General features: G+C 36.7%; 1 protein-coding gene across 5 annotated transcripts in view; it reads left to right on the plus strand.

Moving 5' to 3' along the window:
• The window catches only part of LRRC4C (leucine rich repeat containing 4C), a 1,194,683-nt gene that overhangs the window by 979,399 nt on the left and 188,479 nt on the right, over positions 1-26,805 (plus strand). For all 5 annotated transcript variants that reach the window (XM_060606420.3, XM_060606418.3, XM_060606419.3 and 2 more), the window contains one exon: positions 23,349-23,446. The gene's annotated coding sequence lies outside the window, so the exon portion shown is untranslated. The remainder of the gene's footprint in view (positions 1-23,348; positions 23,447-26,805) is intronic.

Raw genomic sequence — 26,805 nt, forward strand, 5'->3', positions numbered from 1 at the left:
CTATTTTCACTATACTGTGGGGAGAGAAGGCATTCTGTAATTTGGGACGGCCACTCAACTGTCCAAAGTAAGTACAGCGTACCTGACACAAACTTCTGGATACAAAGAGATTGCTGATGGCAAAGTGATGTCTATCTATCCTGAAGCAATCTAAAATATCCAGTTCCCACAGAGTTAGATAATATGTTTCTGAGAGGACTCTGGTGTGCAGAAACACTACCTGTCACATTAGACTATAACATCTACCTTAATAAAGAGGAGGAAAAGGTACAAAAACACCCTCTGGTCTTTGTAACTGGTTACTCATCTTGAAGCAGGAATAAGCAAAAGGTGAATGCAAACATTCATCTCTGGCATTCTGGAGGCCCCTCAGTCACTGGATGAATCACAGTTCTGCTCTACTGCAAACCTATAATATCAGGAAACCCTGTCCCTCTTTATACACTAGCGGCCAGAAATAGCGCCAAGCATTTTTCCATCAGACGCCCCCCCCCCCCCAAATTTTATTTTTAAGGAAGGTAACACTGAATACATGAGATTTGTGGATATTCCATACAGACCCCTAGAGAAAGTTTAGGTAGTATTAACTATTTCCCTGGAGTCATTTTCATTTTGGAAATCAATTCCCAAATGGTTTTGTCATGGGATTGTTATCAAGGGAAGTTTTCTGAGGAATGAGATTAGTGTGGGTATACAAGCTGAGTGAGTGTTAGTTGGTAGGTACATTTCAGTTATGATTTTGATCATCCAGGTTGCTGGTTTTTGATTACTTCAGATTAAACTTTACTTAAAACTACTGTCTTCCAGAAGTCAGTAGCATATATCCAAGCAGAATTTTAGTTCCATGAAATGCTCTATAAAAGTAAAACAAAAAGGGGTGGGGGGGGGGGAGAAGAGGGATTTCTGTAGTCAGTTGAGTTTGATAAATACTCCAAATACCATCTCATCTCATCTCATGGGGAATCACAATGCATAAAATTATGTTAAATTCTCTTAACTTCCCTGTAAAATGTTTAAAAAAGGGGGGGTGGCAGGGGGAAGGGAGGAATCTGATTAACTTTATTTAGTTAAATGATTCCAAAACTTATTTGACTATTAGACCCTTTTTTTCACATCAAACTTGTTTACTGTTTTAGAACATGTTCTTTGAAGGCCTGGACTAAATTATTATGATAGGTAGAAGTTGAGCTAAGTCTCCAAATAGTCAAAGGTTCATATGGAAAATATAGTCAAAAGTTATGTTACATAAGCTCAGCTTAAAAAGAATTTTCATGGGAGCCTGGGTGGCTCAGTTGGTTGAGCATCTGACTCTTGATCTTAGCGTAGGTCTTGATCTCATGGTCATGAGTTCAAGCCCTACATTGGGCTCTGTTTGCACTGGGCATGAAGTCTACTTAGTAAATAAGTAAGTAAGTAAGTAAGTAAGTAAGTAAGTAAATAAATAAATACATAAATAAATAAATAAATAAAATGGAAATGGAAATGGAAATGGAAATGGAAATGAAAATAATTTACAAAACCATCAATTGCAGAAACGTAAAATGTATGTGAAAGGTTTAAGGGTAAAAAATATAAAACAAACTTTCCATAGTTTAATGAGTTATGCAGCAGTGCAATGCCCAGCCTTAGGAAACCATGAGTTGTACATATGTGGAGAATAATGTTTAATTCTGGCTGAATGTAAGAAAGATGGCATGAAACTGAAGTGCTTCTCTGGAAAGAGTAAACAGGATGGGGAATGATATGTGAGTTTTGTCATATGATGAACGAACAAAAGATCTAGGGTTCAAAAACATTGACATGAGAAAACTTGGAGCCACCATTTTGTTTTTTTCAAAGCTACCATAATAGCTTCATAGCTGATATCTCAGCTTCCATTCTTCCCCTAACCCAACCTCTATACAGGAGCTAGAGTGACTATTTTTCATTGCAAATTACATTGTGTCATCTCCCTACTGAAAATCTTCCAGTAAAATCCACAATCCTTACCATGGTCTAAGAAACTGTACCAGTCTTTCCCATGGTTGCCTCTGAACTCTCTTCTTATTCAACTCCAATGCAGCCTGACTTTTTCCTTAAGTTTTGAAAATTCCAAGCACATTCCAACAGCCAGGGTCTTTGCTCTTCTGATTCCATTTGCCAGAGGTGCTTTTCCAATAGCGATGTATGTGTCTCTCTACTTCATTCACTCAAGTCTTGCTTCAGATGCCCACTCCTAAAGCGAGAACTTCCCTGACCACCCTCCTCAATTCTTTACTCCCTTTCCCTACTTCACTTTCCTGCCAAGAACTTAGCTTTAACTGATATGATCTTTTACATTACTTCTTTTTCCTCTTCATATTAATGGGAGGAATGTTAAATGCTATCAGAGATAAGCCTTGTTATTTTAGCAGCATAGTACAGTAGTAGATAGCTTTCCTAGTTGTACAAAATCTGAATGTTGGTGGGAGCATGAGGTGGGACTTAGGGTCTATACTACACAGGCATTCAGAAACCAGGACTGACATCTTTGACTTGTTGCTTTCACATTCACCCTGGCATAGAGCCAACAGAAATTGAAGGGAGAATAGATAGCGGGTGGGAAACATCTATGAGCCATACCTGCAAATAGTACACGCACTTCCTTTCACAACCCTTTTTCCCAAACACAGTTTTATGGATATATATCACTGTGGGGAAGATTGGGATCTGCAGTTCAACTGTCTGGCAAGAAGGAAGAGTAAAGAGGTTTGGTGAATAGCTACAGAGATTCCCTCATAATCACTCAAATTAGAAGATAATTTTATTAAGGCAGGGAATTTGTATTTATTCATATTATACCCTTTTGCCAAGGACAATGCCTAACGTATAGCAGGTGTTCAACAAAAATAAATAAATCTGAAAACCTAGTACATAGTGTTTAGTATGTCTCAGGCACCATTCAGAATGCTTGACACAGAGCATGTTACAAAATGACTCTGTGGTAGGTGCTATTATTGTCACATTTTACGGATAAAGTTAATGAGGCCCATAGATAATGGGGAAGTTTTCTGAGGTCTTAGAGCTAGTAAAAGTCACAGTAGAGATTTGAATTCAATTCGCCTAGAACCAGAACTCATGTTCTTAACTATTTAGGACACAGCGCCATTCTAGGTATGTATTGAATGAATAAATACACAGTAAGAAATTTCAAAAATTTAGCAAGTTCCTTCTATTTTAGATGGATATACACTCAAAAAAGTGAGTTCTTTCTTGCTGCAGGTATATTATCAGAGTCAGGATAGCATTATAAAAGGAGAGAGAAAAAGAGATTCATACCCTGGGTGGACATCTGAACTGGGAGCATCCAACAATTAATAACTGCAATTCTAAGATTTTCTTCTTCTCTATCCTGGTCACATAATATATTTTTCACACTATAGCAAAGCAAACACAATTGGAATTCATTCCATTTTTATTAAATCTTAATTCTTTATTTTCTGTTGTTTTGGTATTTCATTGGGAATGACGCTTGAAAAGCCCTGTAATAAGAAAGTTCACCTTCTGTCTTATATCCTAATAACAGAGGACTTATGTGTAGTAGAGTTTATAGACTGAAAGAGAAATGTTAAGCCTAAATTCTAATTCAGAAATCTATTTTTGTGATATACCTTTAAATGTCATCCACAAAAACCCCACTTCCTTCTTGATATAATATAAATACCTATAAAGTGAACCTTCTTCTAGCACAGACACAGGTCACAACCTGACTTCTGTGTTCATAGTAATAGTTTCTGCAAGTAAAAGAATGTAACACAAGAAACAGGAACAATTATGAGACACTGCAATGTATAAAACTTTTCAGTTTAGAAAAAGGTCTTGGACTTTTTGGTTTGTATATTTTTAAAATGGTATATAACATGTCATTTATGAGTAAAAAAAATCTATGGTTACTCCATTGTTTTAATAGTTATGAATACATAGAATATTGTGGACCAATCAAATACTGATTAATAATCCACAAAGAATATTAATAACTCAGTGAATGATTTCAACAATTTCCAGTGGCCAAATTACTGCTATCCTACTGATGTTGCTGCTTCTGTTTTTGTTGCTAATTTTCTTCCCTCGCAATTTTACTAGGGATATAGAATGTAGAAGGACTTTGGACCATTGAATTATATATCGCTATAATATTGAACCTTTTGAAAGTTTTGGGTCTGAAAGGGGATTCAATTCTTTCAAAATTGAAGAGAGAGGAAAAGTACTTTTGCTAGTAACTCCAAGGGGTTGTCATAGCCAAGATATCATTCCCATTTAGGAAAGGTGTCATAATAGTGAAGAGTGAGCCCAGAGTAAAAGTTTTAAACAATGCTTTCAGATTACATTCTCATGAGTTATAGCTGGTGATCTGTAGCAGAGAACATACTGAAATGAAAAAAAAGTGGGGGGAAGAAAAGAAGGGGGAGGGAGGAAGGAAGAGACATAGAAAAAGAAGTAAAGTAAAAATTTGAGATAGATACCCCTAGTTAAGTTGATGTTTTATTATACCTCACTCTGCTGACTGGCTGGGTGGCTGGTTTGCTTACTTGTGTGTGTGTGTGTGTGTGTGTGTGTGTGTGTGTGCGCGTGTGTGTTATATATATATATATATATATATGTGTGTGTGTGTGTGTGTGTGTATTACACACATAGATTATATATATAATATATATAATAATATAATATATAATATATATAATATAATATAATATAATACACACACACACATGTTATATATATATAATGACTTCAGTTTTCTTGTGACTTCAGTATTCTGCTTAATGCTTTGTTCATTGTTATGCATATAATTTTTGGATTCTTGCAAGTAACCACAAAATATTGGGTATTGAGACACAGGAAAGGAAGGATATTAAAAAGAAAAATCAGATACCCTAATTAATTCACACTGAAAAGTTGAATGAGGAAAGATGTAAGATTTCTTGTGGGTTTAATTATTTCCCAAAGACATATGTTGAAGCCCTTACCCCTAGTAGTTGTGAATGTGCCCTTATCTGGAAATAGGATTTTTGCAGATATCATCAAATTAAGATGAACCTATACTGCATTAGTGTGGACCCTAAATCCAATGAGTAGTGTCTTTATAAATAGAGGAGCATTGAAAGATGCAAAAAAGACACACAATAGAGGGAAGACCTAAAGATGGAGGCAGAAATTGCAGTTGTGCCGTCAGAAGCCAAGGAACACCTAGAATTACTAAAAGAAGAGACAGAGATTCTTCCACAGAGCGTCAGAACAAGCAGGGCCTGCCCACATCATCTTTTTTGGTAAAACTTGAATTTCAGACAAACAGTGCATATATTTGAGTCATACTTAATAATTTTTCATTGTTTATATGAGATTCAATTTTAATTTTTCCAACTTTTTTGAGATATAATTGGCATATTGTGTAAGTTTAAGGTGTACAGTATGATGATTTTATAGACATATATATTGCAGAATGATTGCCAAAATAAGGTTAATTAACACATCCATCATCTCACATAATTGTAATTTTTGTGTGTGGTGAAAACATTTAAGATCTACCTACTCTCTTGGTGTGCCTGGGTGGCTCGGTCATTTAAGCGGTTAAGTGTCCCACTCTTGGTTTCAGCTCATATCATGATCTCACAGTTTGTGAGTTCAAGCCTTGCATGGGGCTCTGAGCTCACAGCGTGGAGCCTACTTAGGATTTCTCTCATCCTCTCTCTGCCCCTGCTTGGCTTGTGCATGTTCTCTCATGCTCTCTCTTTCTCTCTCAAAAAATAAATAAACATAAATTTTTTTAAAAAATATACTCTTTTAGCAACTTTCAAGTATATAATACAGTATATTAACTATAGTCTCCATTCCATCCATTAGATCCTCAGAACTTATTCATCTTATAACTGGAAGTTTGATACCCTTTTTCCGGTATCTCCCCATTTTCCCTACCCCTTAACCCATGGTAACCTCCATTCTACTCTGTTTCTAAGAGTTTTTTTTTTTTTTTTAGATTTGCCATATAAGTCAGATCATACAGCATTTGTCTTTCTCTGCCTGACTTATTTCATTTAACATCATGTGCTAAAGGCCCATCCATGTTGTTGCAGATGGCAAGAGTTTTATTCTTTCTCATTGCTGAATAGTATTCAATTGTGTGTGTATATGCATGTATATGTGCATACATGTATATAAATATATGTGTATATCCGTGTATATGTGTGTAATATGTGTAATGTGATATAGACATTTAGATATAGATATAAATATAGAGATAGATATCTTTCACATTATCACATTATCTTTCTCCAATTCACCATTCATTCCATTCATGACATTTAGGTTGTTTCAATGTCTTGCGTATTGTGAATAGTGCTACAATATTTATAATGAACATGGAGATACAGATATCTTTTTGAGATCCTGATTCAATTCCCTTCATATATATACTCAGAAATACAATTGATAAATTGTACAGTAATTCTATTTTTTATCTTTTTAGAAAACTCCATACTGTTTTCCATAGTGGTTGCACCATACCATAAGTTCCTACAACCATGCACAAAGGTTCTCTTTATTCCACATCCTCCCCAGCACTGTTGTCTCTTCCTTTTTGATAATTGCCACTCAAACAGGTGTGCAATGATATCATATTATGATTTTGATTTGCATTTCCCTGATGAGTAGTGTTGTTAAGTATCTTTTCATGTATCTGTTGGCTACTTGTGTGTCTTCTTTGGAAAAATGTCTATTCAGTTTTCTTTGACAATTTTTTAACTATTATTTGCTTTTTCCTCTTGAGTTGCAGGAGTTCCTTACATATTTTAGATATTAACCGCTTATCTCATATATGGTTTGCAAATATTTTCTCCCATTCAATAGGTTGGGTCTTCATTCTGTTGAGTGTTTCTTTTGCTGCACAGAAACTTTTTACTTTGATTATTTCCACTTGTTTGTGTGTCCCACTTTTTTGCTTTTGGTGTCAAATCCAAAATATTGTTGCCAAGACCAACATCGAAGGATTTTTCCCTGTATGTTCTTCTGAAATTTTATGGTTTCAGTTATTATGCTTTAATTTTTAATCCATTTCAAGTTAATTTTTGTGATTGGTGTAAGATAGGGGTTCAGTTTCACTCTTTTGCATGTGCATATCCAGTTTTCCCAGCACTATTTATTGAAAAGTCTTTTTTCTACTGAGCATTCATGACTGCCTTGTCAAGTAGTAGTTGACCACATATGCATAGTTTTATTTCTGGGCTCTCTATTCTGTTCCATTGGTCTATGTATCTGCTTTTTATGAGATTACCATGTTGTTTTAGTTAATAGAGCTTTGAAGTACCTTTTGAAATTAGGAAGTGGGGGTCGGGAGTGGCTCCTGAGTGGCTCAGTGGGTTAAGCATCTGACTTGGTTTCAGCTCAGGTCATGATCTCACAGTTTTGTGGGTTCAAGCCATGCGTCAGACTCTGCACTGACAGCTCAGAACCTGCTTGGGATTCCTTCTTTCCCACTCCCTCTGCCCCTCCCCCACTCACACTGCCTCTGTCTCTCTCAAAATAAATAACCTTACAAACTTTTTTTAAATTAAAAAAAATGAAGTTAGGAAGTGGGATTCCTCCAGCTTTGTTCTTCTTTCTCAAGATTGCTTTGGCTATTTAGGGTCTTTTGTACTTCCATACTAATTTTAAGTTATTTTAAAATTTTTGCAAAAAATTCCGTTAAAACTTGATAAGGATTACACTAAAATCTGTGGATGGCTTTGAATCTAATATATGCCTAGTATACTGGCATATGTCTAGTATAAAAAATTTTTTTAATGTTTATTTATTTTTGAGAGAGAGGTACAGAGCATGAGCAGGGGAGGGGCAGAGAAAGGGAGACACAGAGTCTGAAGCAAGCTCCAGGCTCTGAGTTGTGAGCACAGAGCCTGATGCAGGGCTCAAACTCACAAACCATGAGATCATGACCTGAGCCGAAGTGGGACACTCAACTGACTGAGCCACCCAGGTGCCCCATCATTTTAACAATATAAATTCTTCTGGTCAACAATTATATGATATCTTTCCATTTATTTGCATCTTCTGCAATTGTTTTCATCATTGTATAATAGTTTCCAGTGTACAAATCTTTCAACTCCTTCGTTAAATTTATTCCTGAGTATTTGATTATTTTTATGCTATTGTAAATAGATTATTTCCTTTATTTTTTAGGGACTCCACTGTTACAATATAGAAATGTAACTGATTTTTGTATGTTGATTTTGTATCCTGAAACTTTACTGAATTCATTTATTAATTCTAACAGCTTTTGGGTGGAATCTTTAGGATTCTTTTATGTATAAATTATATCATCAGCAAAGACACAGTTTTACTTCTTTCTTTCCAATGTGGATGACTTTTATTTTATTTACATGTGGCTGGGATGGGCTAGAGCACATTACATGGCTCTTTTAGAATGTACAATCTGACCAAATTTGCTGGACTTAACTCCAGGGGCTCCCAGATTATGGCCAAGAGGGACTGGTTTGTGGGCCACTTTAGGGTCCACAGCCAAGATCAAGGTCTATAGGTCTAGTATGTGATGCATGGACAGGCATGACTCCTCTCAGGTCTCTTGGCATATGCTGCTAGTGATAAACCCAAAGCCAGATGGGTCCTGTACTTGAGTTATCTGGAGTCCAGAACTGTTTGTGTTTCAGTGGCCAGGGCTGTGGTCAGGGACTCAGCTGCCTGGTTTAAAGCCTGATCAGCTCTCCTCAGTCTTGGATTTCACCAAAGTTTCATAGTCTCCTACCTGGATCTCAGAGTTCCCATGAAGGCACTTTTGTCTGTGCATAGATACCAGATCTGTTGCTGAGAGCGGGGGAAGGAGGGGACTTGTGTGAAAGGGACATTTTATTTGTCCATTTTCCGATATCATTCCCCACATCTGGATTTTGAACTTCGGGCTTCCAGCCGTGTGAGGGAATAAATTTCTGTTGTTTTAAGTCACCCCAATTGTGGTATAGGTATCCCTTGCTTTTTTGAAAGTTCACATAATGCCATGCTGCTTGTATAAAAGCCCTTAGTACCTGTTTTTGCTAACCAAAAGGAATCTGAAGAGGATATTTGCTTTTATGAAAAAAGGCCAAAAATGACAGTAGTTCTCAGCACCTCAGCATCAAGCGACCGTAGCTTTGAACTGTGTCTGTGAGCATTTGTGCTTGTTTCAATTTATCTTGCGTATCCATTAGCAAAATAGCAAGACGTGTCCTAAGGTATCAGAAAAGCCTAAGAGAGATTATTTATGTTTTTTATGTGAGAATCCAAAAAAAAAAAAAACCCTTACAAATTAATGGTAATCACTTCTTCACTTTACGCCATTTCAGTTTCCAAAAGATTAGAACACTCTGCTTAGAACACTAGAACATTAGAACACTCCACTTCCGGGGGCACCTGGGTGGCTCAGTCTGTTAAGCGTCCAGCTTTAGTTCAGGTCATGATCTCGTGGTTCACAAGATTGAGCCCCACGTCAGGCTTCGTGCTGACGGTTCAGAGCCTGGAGCATGTTTCAGATTCTGTGTCTCCCTGTCTCTCTGCCCCTCCCGCATCCATACTTTGTCTCTCTCACTCTCAAAAATAAATAAAACATTAAAAATATTTTAAAAGAGAACACTCTACTTTCAGATAGCGGAGGAAGCCTGTACTGTGTTATGGCAGTCCAGGGAAACAAATCACTGCTAGAATGAACAGTATTCAATTTTGAAAGGCCACATATGTAGAGAAAGCTTCATCAGAATACTGTTTCTCCAGTGTTAATTTATATGTTATGGCACTTGGGCTAACGCTAGCAATCTGATCTTAAACTCTACCACATAAGCAACTGCAATTCATATATATTCATAACGCAACTGCCTCTTTTTCATTAAAATAATACCAAAATGGTATAGCTTATTGGATTTGGAGAATAACAGTATGCCAAGAAAGTAACTACCAAGGAGCCGTGCAGCCTCTACTTGAATACTCAAATGAACAATAAACTCACTACCTTTAAAGGCAGTCTCTTCCACCCTTGGATGTTTTGTGGCCTAGACACTTTTTGTGTTAAGCTGAAACTGCATCTCCTAACATTACCATGTTTGGTTCTCTTTCCATGCCTTGAGGCACGGGAAACAGTAGTAATTGCACTTTCCAGAACGACCAGCAAGCCTGATTCCTGGCCAGTGTCCTCCAGGTCTGTTCTTCCAGCAGACAGACTCCACACCCTCCTATCCTTTGAGCATGGCTCACGTGATTTGGTTTCAGTTCACAGCAGGGCTCCGGTGGCTCCCCTCGTCTTGTTTACATTAAGCAGGTGCCCTGGCATTCAGCTCTGCATCGTTTTGCGGCTAGTCAACGCAGTACTGGCTGCTGTTCTCCCGTGACATTGCTGCATGGCTAGCTTGCCCAAGTAAAACAAGGTTTAATTAAATCTTAATGTTGCACCCGGCTCTTGCAGAACTGTTGTTCTCGCGTCCTTGTGCTATTAGCAGAATACATAATGAGAGCAGAGCATATGAGCACAGAATCAGTCCCACTTATAAAAAGTACCATTTAAGGGGCGCCTGGGTGGCGCAGTCGGTTAAGCGTCCGACTTCAGCCAGGTCACGATCTCGCGGTCCGTGAGTTCGAGCCCCGCGTCAGGCTCTGGGCTGATGGCTCGGAGCCTGGAGCCTGTTTCCGATTCTGTGTCTCCCTCTCTCTCTGCCCCTCCCCCGTTCATGCTCTGTCTCTCTCTGTCCCAAAAATAAAATAATAAAAAACGTTGAAAAAAAAAATTAAAAAAAAAAAAAAAGTACCATTTAAGCACTCACCCACAATTTCCTTTCACTAAGTTTACCTTGTGCCTTATCAGAGAGGTCTCAAGTTTTCCTCACTGACAAATAGACTTCTGTTTATGGCAGGGTTTGTTCTTTTTGAGTTATGAAAGTGGCATCGAAAAATCTTAAAATACATTAAGATCTCTCAATGAAAAGAAGCACTATTTAGTTCAGAAAATTTTGAGGGTTTCCCTGCTATTACCTCTTTTACACTCATGAAGTGTCTAAACCAAAACTACTCGTCTTCTGAACTCTACAAAAGCTAAATAGCCCCATAAGTTATTCTGTTTCTGAATGGCTGTCGTTTCTCTCTTGTTTTTAATTTATGAAAGAAATCATCATCATGGTTATTACTCTCTGGGAAAAAAGTCAAATAAAAAGTGATACCACCCAGGAATCCCTGAGATGAATAATTTTTCCATTCTGGTCATAAATCCCTAGGAAATGTCCTGTATCTCAATTGTTAAATGTTGATCCAATGAGAGTTATTTCAAGTTAACTGTTATTGCCTGCCTTGGAGAAGTAGAAGAGGAAATACGATAACATGATGTTATATATGCATGAAACTTGTCAACAACTTCAGTTGTGTCCAACGGCTAAAGACCAAAAAAAAAAACAAAAACAAAAAACCCGCAATGTGGACTTTTTTGTACCATATCATTGAACTGATAATGTTATGAATATGTTATTTCTGGCAATTCACCTCTCACTTTCTCAACCTTTTCACTTCACATAATACCAATTATTTGCTCTGTTTATTTTGTGATAAAAATCAAAAGGCATAGAAGACTTTCTGGACACCAGACTTCTGATTCCCATGTTAAGTACAAATATTTTAGGGGCACCTGGTTGGCTCAGTTGGTTAAGCATCTGACTCTTGATTCCAGCTCAGATCAGAATCTTACAGTTTGTTCGAGCCCCACATCAGGCTCTGTGCTGTCAGCACAAAGATTCTCTCTCTCCCTCTCTCTCTGCCTCTCTCTCTCTCTCTCTCTCAAAATAAGTAAATAAAATTTAAAAATAAATTAATTTTGGGGGCGCCTGGGTGTCTCAGTCAGTTGAGCGTCTGACTTCAGCTCAGGTCATGATCTTACGGTTCGTGGGTTCAAGCCCCACGTCGGGCTCTGTGCTGACAGCTCAGAGCCTGGACCCCGCTTCAGATTCTGTGTCTCCCTCTCTCTCTGCCCCTCCCCACTCTCGCTCTCTCTTCCTCTCTCAAAAAATGAATAAACATTAAAAAAATTAAAAAAGATAATTTTAAAAAATAATGTTTTAAAGCGGCTACATAGTATGAACCCCACTTTAGGTAAAAATACTGTGGTACAGATTGTTGAGAGGTCTCTTTTCAAAGCTTCCAGGCCATGGGAAACTAAAATATCATGTGTGGGTGTAAATGTCCTCCCTTTAGTTCTTCCTATGCAAACTAAATTCTTTTAAAGTATATGTGAAAATATTTCAATCTGAGTCATCTACAAACCTTTGTGTCTATTTTTTTAAAATATTTTTATTTAAATCCAAGCTAGTTAACATATAGTGTGGTAATAGTTTCAGGAGTAGAATTTAGTGATTCATCACTTACATATAACACCCAGTGCTCATCCCAACAACTGCCCTCCTTAATGCCCATCACCCAATTAGCCCATCCCCCCACCCGACACCCTGCCAGCAGCCCTCAGTTTGTTCTCTGTATTTAAGACTCTCTTATGGTTTGCCTCCCTCTCTCTTTTTATTTTATTTTTCCTTCCCTTCCCCTATGTTGATCTGTTTTGTTTCTTAAATTCTACATATGAGTGAAAACATACGATATTTAATTTTCTCTGACTTATTTTGCCTACCATAATGCATTCTAGTTCCATCCATGTTGTTGCAAATGGCGAGATTTCCTTCTTTTTGATTGCTAAGTAATATTACATTGTGTATACATACCACATCTTCTTTATCCATTTGTCAGTCGAGGGACATTGGGCTCTTTCCATAATTTGGCTATAGTTGATAGTGCTGCTGTAAACATTGGGGCGCATGTGCCCTTTTGAATCAGCATTTTTGTATCCTTTGGATAAATACCTATGTATCTATATTATGTGTCTGTTAACATGTATAAAGATCACGATTATTTATATATAATGACTGATACCACTCTTTAAAAAAAATCTCTAGTACATTCACAACTAGAAATTGGAAGTATAAAATGAGAATAAAATCTGAATTTCTAAAAGATGTAAAGTTTTCATAGATCAAACATAAAAGCAATCAACTTTATTATTGGTTTATTGCTTTATTCCTTCATTTTTGCAATTGTCCCAGAGTCAACATAGAGTGCATTGAAGTCAATTTCCTGAACTGAGCTTGGAATATTTTTTGTTTGTGTTTGATAGACTAAACATCTAAGAGCTGTACAGGCAACAGCAGTGTTATATAAGAGTCATCTCTAATACCTAGCCCAGTGTAAGGCTATTTTCTAGTAAATATTTATCAAGTGAATTGCTGACTGACAGATGGATTGACTGACTAAATCAATGACTATGAAAATATATTCCATGCACTGAACTAAGAGTCAATAATTATTGTGAAGCCCCATAGTTTTGATTAAAATTATCTTCTTGATGATGACAAAGATGGAGATCCTCTTCATGGTAGTTCATTTTCTACAAGCAAACAGCAAGACACAGTGAATTTGAAAGAAATCTGAAACACTGAGATGTCCCATTTGGATCTTCCTATTTATTCATGGAAAATTGGATTCATTATATGAACAAGGCATCTCACATGTGCCCTCCACAGGTAGTCTCTGTTGAAAGGCCAACTGTGGGAATCAGCAACTTTATGTGGGAATCCGTGGGGAAATCAACAGACTTCCTCTGCTATTTCTTATAACATTGTAACATTTCTTCCTCCAGCCATTGCCAGAGGCACCCCATAGCTGTAAGACTGAACCTCAGCCCTCCAACACAGACCTTCTCCAACAGCCACATTCAGCATGGAAGGTTTTCCAACAGCTGCCCCAAACCTAGAAGTCTTATATTTTGCACTTCCAATACACAAGCAAATCTTAATGGGATTTCTTCTAAAATACATTTCTAAGTCCTTTCACATTTTTCATATACATTTCTAACACTGGGTGTGAGTCTCCATCACTCTTGCCTGGATTTCTGTACTATTCCTCAACTTTCCTCCCTGCATTCAACCCTCACAATTCATTTTCTACACATTGGTTTATGTAATCTTTTAAAAATGCAAAGCAGATCAGTGATACTCTCTTCCAATATCTTAGAGAACACCTATTAAACTAAAAATTAAATCCAAAAATGTTATCAGGAGCTACAAATCCCTGTATTCTTTGTTTCTTGCCTACCTCTCTGATTCCAGTATCTTACAGTATCTTTCTTAGAGCACTCAAGACCCAGCAGTTTCCTGTTTGCTCCTTGAACATGGAAAGTGTTGCAAATTAATCTAAGCTGAATTGGTTCTGCAAAACACATAGGCACTATATGTAGATAATAATAGGGAAAGAAGCCTGAACTAGGTGAAGGTTAGTGATCCCCTCAGTATTATGTAATAGTAAAGCAAAGCCACTGAAATAATTTTGCCAAACACATATTTTTTAGACATACATGCTTGCATTAGTGAATAAACACAAAATAGTTTCAACAACAACCTCTTCTAAAAGTGCAACAAAGTTATATCTTTTTGTTCTTTGAAGTGCTCTGAATGTCACCTTTCAGCAGAGAGCATTCTAGAGGATGCTCTAGTATACCTTTGAAGTTGGATTAGTATACCTTTGAAGTTGGTATACTAAAGGTATACTAAAGAATATAAAGAATATATAGAATATAAAGAATATAAAGGTATACTAAAGGTATACTAAAGAATTAGTATACCTTTGAAGTTGGATCAGCAAATGAAATGTTATTCTAACTCATGCCTGGACAGAGAACCATTTATGGATCAAGCCTGGGGTATCTCCCTTAACCTAAGGATATAAGCTTCATGCCCCATTAGAGTCTTAAACTGTGTTAAAATAAATATGAGGATTATCTCAAAAATATATAGGTCAATTTCACATATCATAATTTTTATCAACAATAATAATAAATACCTTTAATTTTATCAATAAAGGCCCATTTCTATTATTCATAATGCCAAGTACCAACATATTTATTTGCCAACAAATACCAGTTTAGTATTTTCAAGTATCAGATCACCTGGTGTTGGTTAACAGAAGGACTAAAGTCTTGGTAGCTATTGCTGGAGTGTGACTTTTCTTACATGATTCTAGCAGATGACCTCTGGATTATGAGTGTTTGATTGAGACATGTTATCTCTTCTTTCCTGGAGTCAAAGCCTAAGAAGCTGGAACTTACGTGAAATCATTCTATGTACCCTAATAATTTTAACATTATTTCAGGAATTTTTCACTTGTTGCTGGTTCTATCTAGAAATTTATGTAAACATCCTTCCTAAAGCTCTTCACATGGTAGGCTCCTTCTCATTCTTCAGGCCTAAGCCCAAAATTACCCTTTTGAGGAGGGCTTCCTTTGCCAAGCTATCCAAAGAATGGTGATAGTAAGCACAAAGTAATAATAGTAACCACAACTATAATAATAGGTAATAATGTTGACCACTTCCATGTGCCATGTACTAGGCTACTTAATGTACATTTATTATCTCACTTAATCCTCAGAACAACCCTATGAAGTGAAATACTTATCTTTATTTTGCAGATGGTGAAATTGAGGCACAGGATCTTGATGACATAATGGGAATTAGCAGAGCTGGGATTTGAATCTAGCGAGTTCCAGTCCAGAGTTCACCCGCTTTACAGTTAAAGCAACAGTGACTAACCCCACACTAATGACTATCACAATATCCTGTTTATTTTTAATAGTTTTTACCATATCACTAAGCATTTTTTATTTACTTAATGTTCTTTCTCACCTTCCACCAAAATATAAATTTCTTGAGGGCAAGCACCATGCTGTCTGTTTTATCATTCCATCACAGGATGTAATACTTTTCCTGTTACATAGTTGGTACTTAATATGTTTTTGCAAAACTGAATTAGGGTAGTAGAATACAGGTACAGCATTGCTAATTATGTTTCTCTCATTGACCCATATCAATCCACTGTCAAAAGGGAAACCATAAGGACTGGATTTACTGAATCTATGACATTCTCCACCACCCGTGAGTTACGTCTGATATCACAAGAACTCCATCAGGGGTTTACTATGGCATATTTTAACATCTGACAATGTTATGGAGAAAGCACTCCTCAGATTTCATCTATTCTTCATAATATTGCCCGAGTAATATTTCTTTTTTTTTTTTTTTAATTTTTTTTCAACTTTTTAAATTTATTTTTGGGACAGAGAGAGAGACAGAGCATGAACGGGGGAGGGGCAGAGAGAGAGGGAGACACAGAACCGGAAACAGGCTCCAGGCTCCGAGCCATCAGCCCCGAGCCTGACGCGGGGCTCGAACTCACGGACCGCGAGATCGTGACCTGGCTGAAGTCGGACGCTTAACCGACTGCGCCACCCAGGCGCCCCCAGAGTGATATTTCTTAAATCAGAATTATAGGCAATTCAATAAGACAAGAAAATGAAATGAAAGATATAATGATTGGGAAGAAAGAAAGAAAACTTTCTTTGCAGAGGACTTTATTTATTAGAAGATCTGAAAGAATCAAAAAGCTCCTTTCTAGGAGCTTTCACTAATAAGTGGTAAGAGCAAGGTTGCAAAATACAAGGCTAATACACAAAACTCAATCTTTTCCCCATATACCAGCAATGAACAAATGGAATTTATAATTAACCACATATTACAAAAATGATATAGTTAGGTATAAATCTAACAAAATATGTGCAAAATCTATATGAAGAAAACTAAAAATCCCTGATCAAAGTTATCAAAGAAGAACTGAACAAAGGGACAGATATTCAATATTGAAAGAAAGGCTCAATATTGTCAAGATGTCAGCTCTTCCCAATCAGATCTATAAATTCACTGCAATTCCAAGGCCCCTGGGTGGCTAAGTCTGGTGAGCGTCTGACTTCAGCTCAGGTCATGATCTCGTGGTTTGTGAGTTTGAGCCCCGCACCAGGCTCAAACTGTCTGACAGCCAGAGCCTGGAGCCTGCTTTGGATCTGTGTCTCCCTCTCTCTCTGCCCCCGCCCCACCCGCTCACACCCTCTCTCTCTATCAAGAATAGATAAGGATAAAAAAAATAAATAAAAATTCCAATGAAACTCCCAGCAAGTTTGGAAATTCCCAACTGATTCTCAAGTTTATGTGAAATGGCAGAAGACATGGAATAGCCAACACAGTGTCGATGGAGAAAAACAAAGTCGGAGAACTGACACTACTCAATCTCAATACTTACTATAAAGCTACACTAATCAAGACCATGACATATTGGTGAAAGAATAAACAAATAAAATAGAGAATAGAGAACTCAGAATAGAATAGAAACAGAGAATAACAGAATAGAGAGCTCAGATATAGACCCACATAAATATAGTCAACTGAACTTTGACAAAGGAAAAAAGGCAATACAATGGAGAAAATGTAGTCTTTTCAACAAATTATGCTGGAACAACTGGACATCTACATGCAAGGAAAAAAAAAAGAAACAAAAAGAAAAAGAGAAAAAGGAAGAAAAGAAAAAGAAAAGAATCTAGACAAAGACCTGGCACCCTTCACAAAAATTAGTTCCAAATGTATCATAGTCCTAAATGTAAAATGCAAAACTTTAAAACTCCCAGAGGATAACATATGAGAAATCCGAGATGACAGTGGATATGGCAGTTACTTTTTACACAAGGAACCAAAGGCACGATCTATGAATGAAATAAATGATAGGCTGAACTTCATTCAAATTAAAATTTTCAGCTCCAGGAAAGACACTGTTGAGAGAATGAGGCAACAGGCCACAAATTGGGAGAAAATATTTGCAAAAATCACATCTGATAATAAGTTAGTATATAAAATATAAAATATAAGTTAGTATATAAAATATATAAAATACAAAAGAACTTTCAAAATTCAACAGTAAGAAAACACCCCATTAAACATAAGCCTTATCAAAGAAGATATACACATGACAAGGGGCATCTGGGTGGTTCAGTCGGATGGGTGTGTGACTTCAGCTCAGGTCATGATCTCGTGGTCAGTGATTTCGAGCCCCATATCAGGCTCTGTGCTGATGGCTCAGAGCCTGGAGCCTGTTCACATTCTGTGTTTCCCTCCCTTTCTTTGCTCCTCCTCCGCTCGTGCTCTGTCTCTGTCTCTCAAAAATGAATAAACATTAAAAAAAAATTTAAAAAGGAAGATATACAGATGACAAACATATGAAAAGATGCTCCCCATCATACGTCATCAGGGAAACGCAAATTAAAACAATAAGGAGATACCACTACACCTAATAGAATGACCAAAATTGAAAACACTGGCAACACTAGATGCTGGCGGGGATGTGGAACCATAGAAACTCCCATTTATTGCTAGTAAGAGTGCAAAATGGTACAGCCAGTTTGGAAGACAGTTTGGTAGTTTCTTACAAAACTAAATCATACTTTTATCATGTGGTTCAGCAATTGCATCAGGTGGTATTTACCCAAAGAAGTGAAAACTTAGATCCACCCAAAAACCGACACACAGATGTTTATAGCAGTTTAATTCATAAGCAACCAAACTTGAAAGCAACCAAGATGTCCTTCTGTAAGTGAATGGATAAATTGTGGTAAATCCAGACAATGAAATATCATTCAGCACCAAAAAGAGATAAGCTATCAAGCCATACAAAGATATGAAGGAAACTTAAATGCATATTTTTAAGTGAAAGAAGCCAATCTGAAAAGTTTATGTATTCTATAAATCCAATTATATAACATTTTGGAAAAGGCAAAACTATGGAGACAGTAAAAAGACTAATGGTTTCCAGGGGGTAGGGGAGGGGAGAATGAATAGGTATAGTGAAGAAAATTTTTAGGGCAACAAAACTACTCTGTCTGAATATGCAGTGGTACTTCAGTATACATTTGTCAAACTTCATAGACTTTACAACAAAAAGAGTGAATTCTAATGTGAACTATGAAATTTGGGTGATAATGATATGTCCATGTAGGTTGATTAATTGTAACAAATGTACCATTGTAGTGTGGGATATCCATAGTGGGAGACGTTTGGCATGTGTAGGGATAGGAGATACATTTCTCTTTATTTCCTGTTCAGTTTTGCTGTGAACCTGAAACTTCTCTATACGATAAGAATTATTAAAACAAACAAACAAACAAACAAACAAACAGACTACATCAGAATTTCTTCACCTGCACCATTTTAAGGATGGTACCCAAGCTCTTAAAGCTAGCATGTGATATCTATCTCTCATAAACTTGTCCCTGACCATCTAACCATGCATGCTAATTTGTTACACCCAAACATTTATGTGCACACACACACACACACACACACACACACACACGCACACACCCTTAAGCCACCTCTCACACTAATCAGTTAAAACTTCTTGTTTATTTAAGCAAAGATGTAGTCTTATGTATAGGCTCTCCTCTCTGAATGGTGAGATTTCGGCTTTGCTTTGATTGACTAATGCCTACTTCTCTTTCAAGCCTCGTTTCTTCAGAAGCCATTCTTGATTCTCCTCCAGTCTTATTCAGGTGTCTCTCACTGCACCCAGTATGTATCTTCTTTCATTATAGAACATGTGATATTATTCTATAATTGTTTATATATGTGACTGTATCCTTCAATACAAGATGAGTTCCTTGAAGTAGAATCTGTGTTGTTTTAGCACAGTTCTGTGTCCATAGTAGGTGTTCGAGAAATATTTGTCGGATCATTTTAATGAGGGAAAAGAAAGGTGGAGCAGTAAGTGCTGATCCCAGAGCATTCTCAGGACTGACAACCATCTATGGCAAACTACCCTTCAGGGAAGGTGTGTGTCATTGCTGGAGGCATTTTACATATTTAATGAATAGGGCCAACTTCATTCCCTGGTGATGTCAATATGGCATCTTTCACCAGCCTGAAAATCCTCTGGCACTGAAAATACACAAAGTCTGGAAGCTGTTTATAAGACTGAGAAGGTGAGTCAATAGACTCTGTTCCAAGTTGGCAAGAAGGGACCTAGTCCTAAACATCTAAAGCTCCATAATTCACATTAAGCTTCTCATTAATTTAAATGTTAATGTAAATGTAAAATATGTTGTATTGATTTAGAACTATTTTTGTATGAATATTGCATAACTGAGCTTTCTAACAGCAGAATCCAAAAGGACATCCCTTCACATCAGCTTACGATTAAGAAAAAAAGTGAGGCTTTCTATTTTTCACTCTCTTTTTATTGTGTAAAATCCTTTGTTTTAGTTACAAGTTCTAGCTATGAGAAGCTATGAGAACTTCTGCCTTTGAGTGCAATTGATTTGGACAGTCTTGAGCAAAAAGATCAATTTCTGAATCTCTTCTTTCACAGTAATACACATATAACTTCAAATATGTATAGAGATTAGTATCTTTCCCATGTCACTGAGGAGAAACCTAGTCTTTATGACCATGCTGGCAATTTCACTCTAGTCTGTTAGATTTCATCCAGAGTCTTCTTTCATTGGGATTTATGTTTCCTTAAAAGGAAAACACAATTTTCAAAGAATGTCTCATTATGTTAGGCTCACTGTAATGAGTGATGAGATTGATAACTGGAAATTTTTGTATATGCTTACTTACTCTATGCTGGACCTTGATGCAAAGTGTTTTATAAAAAGTGCTCATGGGGCACCTGGGTGGCTCAGTCATTTAAGCATTCGTCTTTTGATTTTGGCTCAGGTCACGATCTCATGGTTTGTGAATTTGAGCCCTGTGTCGGGCTTTGCTTGGGACAGTGTGGAGCCTGCTTGGGATTCTCTCTCTCCCCTTTCTCTCTACCCCTCCCTTGCCGGGGATATAATATAAATATTATATATTTATTATATATATAAAATATATATAATATAAATATTATATATTTATTATTTATTTATTTTTATTTGTAAAGTGCTCATGTGATCCCTAAAGCAGTACAGAGACGTGGCTACTCTCATTACCCTGTTTTAAGGATTAAGAAACTGTCCCGTGGAGAGATTAAGCCTTTCCTAAAATTCCACAAGCAGAAAGAGTGATGTTGCTTGCCCTAGGACTCAGGGTGGTCTGACCCCATGGTCTTTCTCATAACCACTAAGCATTTTGGGTCTCAAACCACACAATGCTACAGACACATATAAACCTAGAACAGTGCATTCTGTTTTTAAGAGATGCATATAAGCATACAGTTGAGGATTCCATTATACTACTGAGAAGCTGGGTGGGTGGGTGATATCCAGAAACCCGGTTTCTAATTTGTGGACACCTTGTTTCTTACTTCTTTCAACTAAACACTGTGAAATTTGAATTAATTGGTTTGTGAAGCTTCTTCCAGCCCCACATTCTATGACTTTGTATAATGATTCACTTTGTTCTGATCAACAAACCCTCTGCCCAGTTCTTCTCTTTACAACCACCCACCACGATGCTTTCTTGCATCCAATGCGTCTGCGCCTGCAGGCAGCCCCACCTAGCTCAGTTTTCTGTACAAAGATAGAAAGTAAGCATCCTGCTATCAACACATGTCTTTGAAACATGCTAAATATCAGGCAGAAAACTCAGGCTAAAAGATGGATAAGGCATTTTATTCCCCTGAACGTAGAAATGAAATACAAAAATCATAGTCCTGGGGAAAAATCAGACAAGGCCTTCCTATATCAAAATTACATTAACCAGTGCATTCAGAGGCTCACATAAATAACAGGCCTAAGAGAACCTGTTGAAATGGAGTATTTACTGGCCTAGTGTGGCCAACAAGCTTTGTAATATCAAGATATATGGGATAGGAAGGAGGACTACTCTGGAATCACACAGACCTGCTAACTTGGCCACCTTTTACCTCTTTCTGGGAAACTGACTCATGCCTCAGTTTCTTCACTTACAAAATTAAGCTCCTACTTCAAAATTTTTATAGGGTGATTATGAGGTTTATCTGTAAAATAATGTAGGTAGCTTATCCATGTCAGAAATCTGGTACAGGTTTATATGAGTCTCCATTGTTCTAATAACCAAAAGAGCTCATGGTTTAGTTTTTAAATTATCTTTGTAAGTGGTAATTTCAGCTATCACTCAGTTCCCAATTTTAAAAATTGCTTTGTTTTTTGCAAAACAATGACATATGAAACACCAATTAGGTATGGCTATTTCACCAAGAGACATTTCTCCCCTTTGGGAAGTACCTGAGGGTGTGGGCAAGTCATGGTATAATGACAAACTCTGTAAAACAGCTTACAACTTGCCATACTTTTCCAGCTTCTTCCCCTCAATATTAGGGCAGCAGAAAGACAGACAGAAAGTAAACCAATGGTCATAAGGTGCCAATGTATCATGAATCCTAGGAGTTAAAAATAAAATTTTATTCAGCTCCCTGAGATATACAATTGATTTTTTTACAAAATCAATAGATGAACCTGAAAGTAATTGACTACAGTCACCTTAGTATCATTTAACTATAAGTAACTAATTGTCCAGCAAAGATTGAAGCTAGCAATTAGGAACATATGATAAATTTATAAAAATTCAGGTTTTTTCTAGCATGATAGTTTTGTTACTGCAAACTCTCTCTAACCATTCTATCTACACCAAACCACATCTTTAGAAGAAAAGTTATCACAGAATTTAAAAGATGGAAGGGGCCTCAGTAGCAATTTTGTACAAAGCCCTTATTTTTTTATGTGAAGTGATTAAGACCTAGTGATGTTTGGACACCCAAAATTAACTGGCTAATTATGGCAGGATTATTAATTGAATCTAGTTCCAGTTCTCAATTCAGTGCCTATATTTACTCATTTTCTTGTTGCTATATCAAACTGAGAAATCTGTAAATTACAGTGTATATTTTATAGTTTTCTATGTTCATTTGACCATTAGGTTTGAAATAAAGTAATAATTATCTGTATAGTTGGAACTCATGACAGAAGGATGAGGTAAGAACAAGAAGTCTCTCAAATATATGTTCAAAAAGGTACCTATAGATAAAAAGCCTATGTATGGAAACCAATTTGACAATAAATTTCATAATTGAAAAAAGAGCCTATGGCACATTTCAATAATACAATGCAATGAATATTGACAAAAGAAGACTAACAAATCTAGGATGGGTACACTAAACAAACTATATATATACAACTATATATATGCAACTATATGTATACATATATATATAATGCATATGTATCATACACATATATATGTATTATATATAGACCCATATATGTACCTATATATATGTGTGTATATATGTGTATATATATATGTCTATATCTATGTGTTTATGTTAGAGGAATATTTCATCAATTCATTCTATTGGGTGAGTTTGGCAGGCAGGAATGTCTACCCTAAATTTGTTCTCATTCATATAACATGGTTTAAAAATATATCTGTGTTGTCTCACTCCAGGTGTAAAATAAACATCATCTGCCGAAATCCCGAGCACTTCTTTAAATTCTTTGGGTTTTCTCAGGAAGATCAGGACCTGTTGGAGAAATTTTGATAAGGTAAGTTCCAAGCTACTAATCTATTCCCTCGGGGCTTCCATTCTAGCTGCCCAAGTTCAAAACAAAGTGAGGTTTAAGAAGTCAAAAGAACAGGCAAATGGAAAGATGGATGCCACTTTTATTAATAATGCAGATAATATCTAAGGATGCTGTTTCAATGCTTGGCTAAAATAGACTCTGTAACATTGAATCCAAGAGTTAGATAGATTCACTCATCCAGGCCCAGGAAGTGCTGGGCCACAGCAGGCTCCTCTGATATGGCAGCCTGGCCATTAAATTTCCAGCATGAAGTAGCAGATATAAGTTAGCCCGCACTAAAGATACAGGTGAATAGAATAGGTTAAATGATAAGTGACAAAGTCTTGCTCCTGAGTTCACCAGACAAATAAACAACTCTAATGACCAAGGAGAGGAGAGAGTAAATAAATGGAATAAAAAGAAGCTAAGAGGCTTTCTATGGTGGAATTTTCTTCAGATGGAAAAAAAATAAGAAAAGAGAATAAATATTCTTCCCTCATACCACTGAAGAATAGGAGTGACCTGTAAAACAGAAGAAGGGTCCATTAGAAGTTGCATCAGGACTTTATTAAACTAGTAGCACACCAAGACAATTTCTCCTGGGTGATGAAGACAACCACGGCACTCTGATCTCTCCTGCTTTAAGGATATTCAAACCAGATTCAAGGAAGAATTGTTGCCAATGGTTTGTTAGAAGTCACGTGTTTTCAGAATCTCAATGGGCGTGTTGTCTGTATTGTCATAAAGCAGATAAGTATATGGTAGACATCTGCATTAATGGTTTTAGTTCATAAATAAAGCCTACTAGATAATGTTTGATTTTTCAAGCATACTATTAAATTATTCTTTAAAGAAGGTGTGGAAGGAACAGTTTAGGAAGTAAGTGAGCTTAGGTAACTCCTCAGGGTGCTTATCTCAGTGAGAATTTATAATTGTAACTTAATGAATCATCAATGTTACTTGGCTTTATGTGTTGGTAAAAATAAAACCAAAAAATGGAACTTATTAAAAGAATAGAAAAAGAACTATAAGCTTGAATGTAAGAGTAAAATAATAAACCTGGTAAAGGATTTTGAACAAAGCCAACCATCTGTAGACATTCTTGGTCATGGGATCCACTTAATACTTTCAACTGGATGATGCCTCTAGAATGAAGAAATGCTATTTCATTTATATTTATGTTTCTTCATCTGAGATTCAAGATCATGCAAGAAAAAATTTGATTTCTTTTGGTCATTTGAGTTAGTCTGATTTTGGTGATATCTTTGCCCTTTAGCTATACTAGCTAAGGATTAGCCAAGGAAAAAATATAATGGATTAGAGCAACTTTGTCTCCTATAATGGAAGGACAGTCATCTGGATTTACCAATACACCATGAATACATATCATGGGGAAGAATTAATCATCAAAAATGAGATAAGGTATCATCATGAAAGAGGAGTCTATATTTGATATTAGTTGATACTCAACACTTCATGGAATACATGGTGTATCATCTATTAACATGAGTAACCCAGAAAAATGTAAGGGGTTCACTGACATTTAGAAAGCTGATTATTAGCAAAGTTCTCTTTCATATATCCTTAAAGAATGATAAGGAATGTTGGGGTGTCCAGGTGGCTCAGTCGGTTAAGCCTTTGACTTCGGCTCAGGTCATGATCTTGCAGTTTGTGGGTTCAAGCCCTGTGTTGGGCTCTGTGCTGACAGCCCAGGGACCAGAGCCTGCTTGCTTTGGATTTTGTGTCTCCCTCTCTGCCCTTCCCCGACTTGCGCTCCCCACCTCCCAAAAATAAACATTAAATTTTTAATGAATAAAAAAAGAATAACAAGGAGGGTTAACTAAATTTGACACTCAAAACTTATACTTCTGTAAGTTATTATGAAAGTATGATTAAATCTATAAAGGTCCTGATCCTATCTTATATTCACTCTGAAAGGAAGGGCTATCCCTTGTCATCAAACCTCTGCTCCTACAGGGAATACGGACTTCTGATATTTAAAGGAGGAGCCTGGTTTCTCCCTCCATCCCATTCAAGTGTGGAATGGGAGCCCTTTTGATTTAAAATATTCTGCCAGCTATATTTAACCAAAAAAACAAAAACAAAAAAACAAAGAAACACAGCCTAGTGTTGTAATCTTGACAATGGGTATCTAAAACCATGCTTGAACTAAAGAAACCACAGAAGACAAATGGGAAGGAAAATTTAGTCATTGAGAAGGTGATCTCAAGAAGGGACATGTAGAGTGGTCCAACGACATTTCAGTGCCTAAAGGTTTGGAAGTCAGGAAGCATGACCATAAATGCACATGTTGAGGAACTTGTTTGAACGTGTCTGCTGTTGTCAGTGAGGTATGAATTGGATAGAAATGAGGCCATGCGTGTAATCTGTTTTCAGCCCTACAATTTGGAGCCATGGCTTCCTTCTGCTGAGATGCCAGATTAGATACCCAGCTATAATTATATCCTAGGGAAAGTAAAAGCCATTCAGTAAAGGGACTAGTCCCCCAAAACAAATAAACAAAAATATACTGAAAAAGAGAAGAGAAACAGTAAGGAAATAGAAATACTGGGGCTTCCCTGGGGAAGCCAAACCTAAAAATCCTTCACAAAACAAAGACCTTTAGGGAGGGATAAAGTGGTCCTAGGTCAGTAGGGTTACCTGCTGCAGAAAGGGACAAATGAAAAATCCTAATTTAGGACCCAGAGTTTAAGACCTAAGATTTCCTCCAGATTAAGTACAACCAAAGATGTGCTCATTGCTGATGTTAACAAATGTTCATTGAAATAAATTATTTGAATGGATAATTAGATTCATTATAAATTGATGAGACTATTTTCTAAAATATACATGTTTGTCCTTCTAGTTTAGAATGAGTCAATGAGGTTTTTTTTCCTTTTTCTCATATCCCCAAAACCTTAATAATATCATTCATTTAGCATATTAGGAGACAGAAATGAAAAATAAAATCACAGGTAACTAAAGAGAAAGCTTGTCCATCCCTGGTAGACCTATCCTAAACATTATGACCTCAGAAGTTCAAGGCTATTTGGTTTCTGGGCACCAAAAAACCACAGCATAATAAAATTAGATGATAGTGAAAACAGCCTAACTTTAATTTTTCCTTGAGATTTGTCAACTTTCTAATCACATTTAAACCAGTTAGTAAAATGATTGGATAACAGGTTCTAAAGAAGAGTTTGTATCATCAGGGAAATATTCCAAGAACCTTTTGCAAAAATATATTAAAATCTTAGGGGAGATCAGAAAATATAACTACCCCTTGGATTAACTATCACAGCTCTTCCCTTATGTTGTGTATAAGTACTGGCATGCAGACT

The sequence above is a fragment of the Panthera onca genome, chromosome D1 (assembly GCF_046562875.1).
Source record: "Panthera onca isolate mPanOnc1 chromosome D1, mPanOnc1 haplotype 2, whole genome shotgun sequence".
NCBI lineage: Eukaryota > Metazoa > Chordata > Mammalia > Carnivora > Felidae > Panthera > Panthera onca.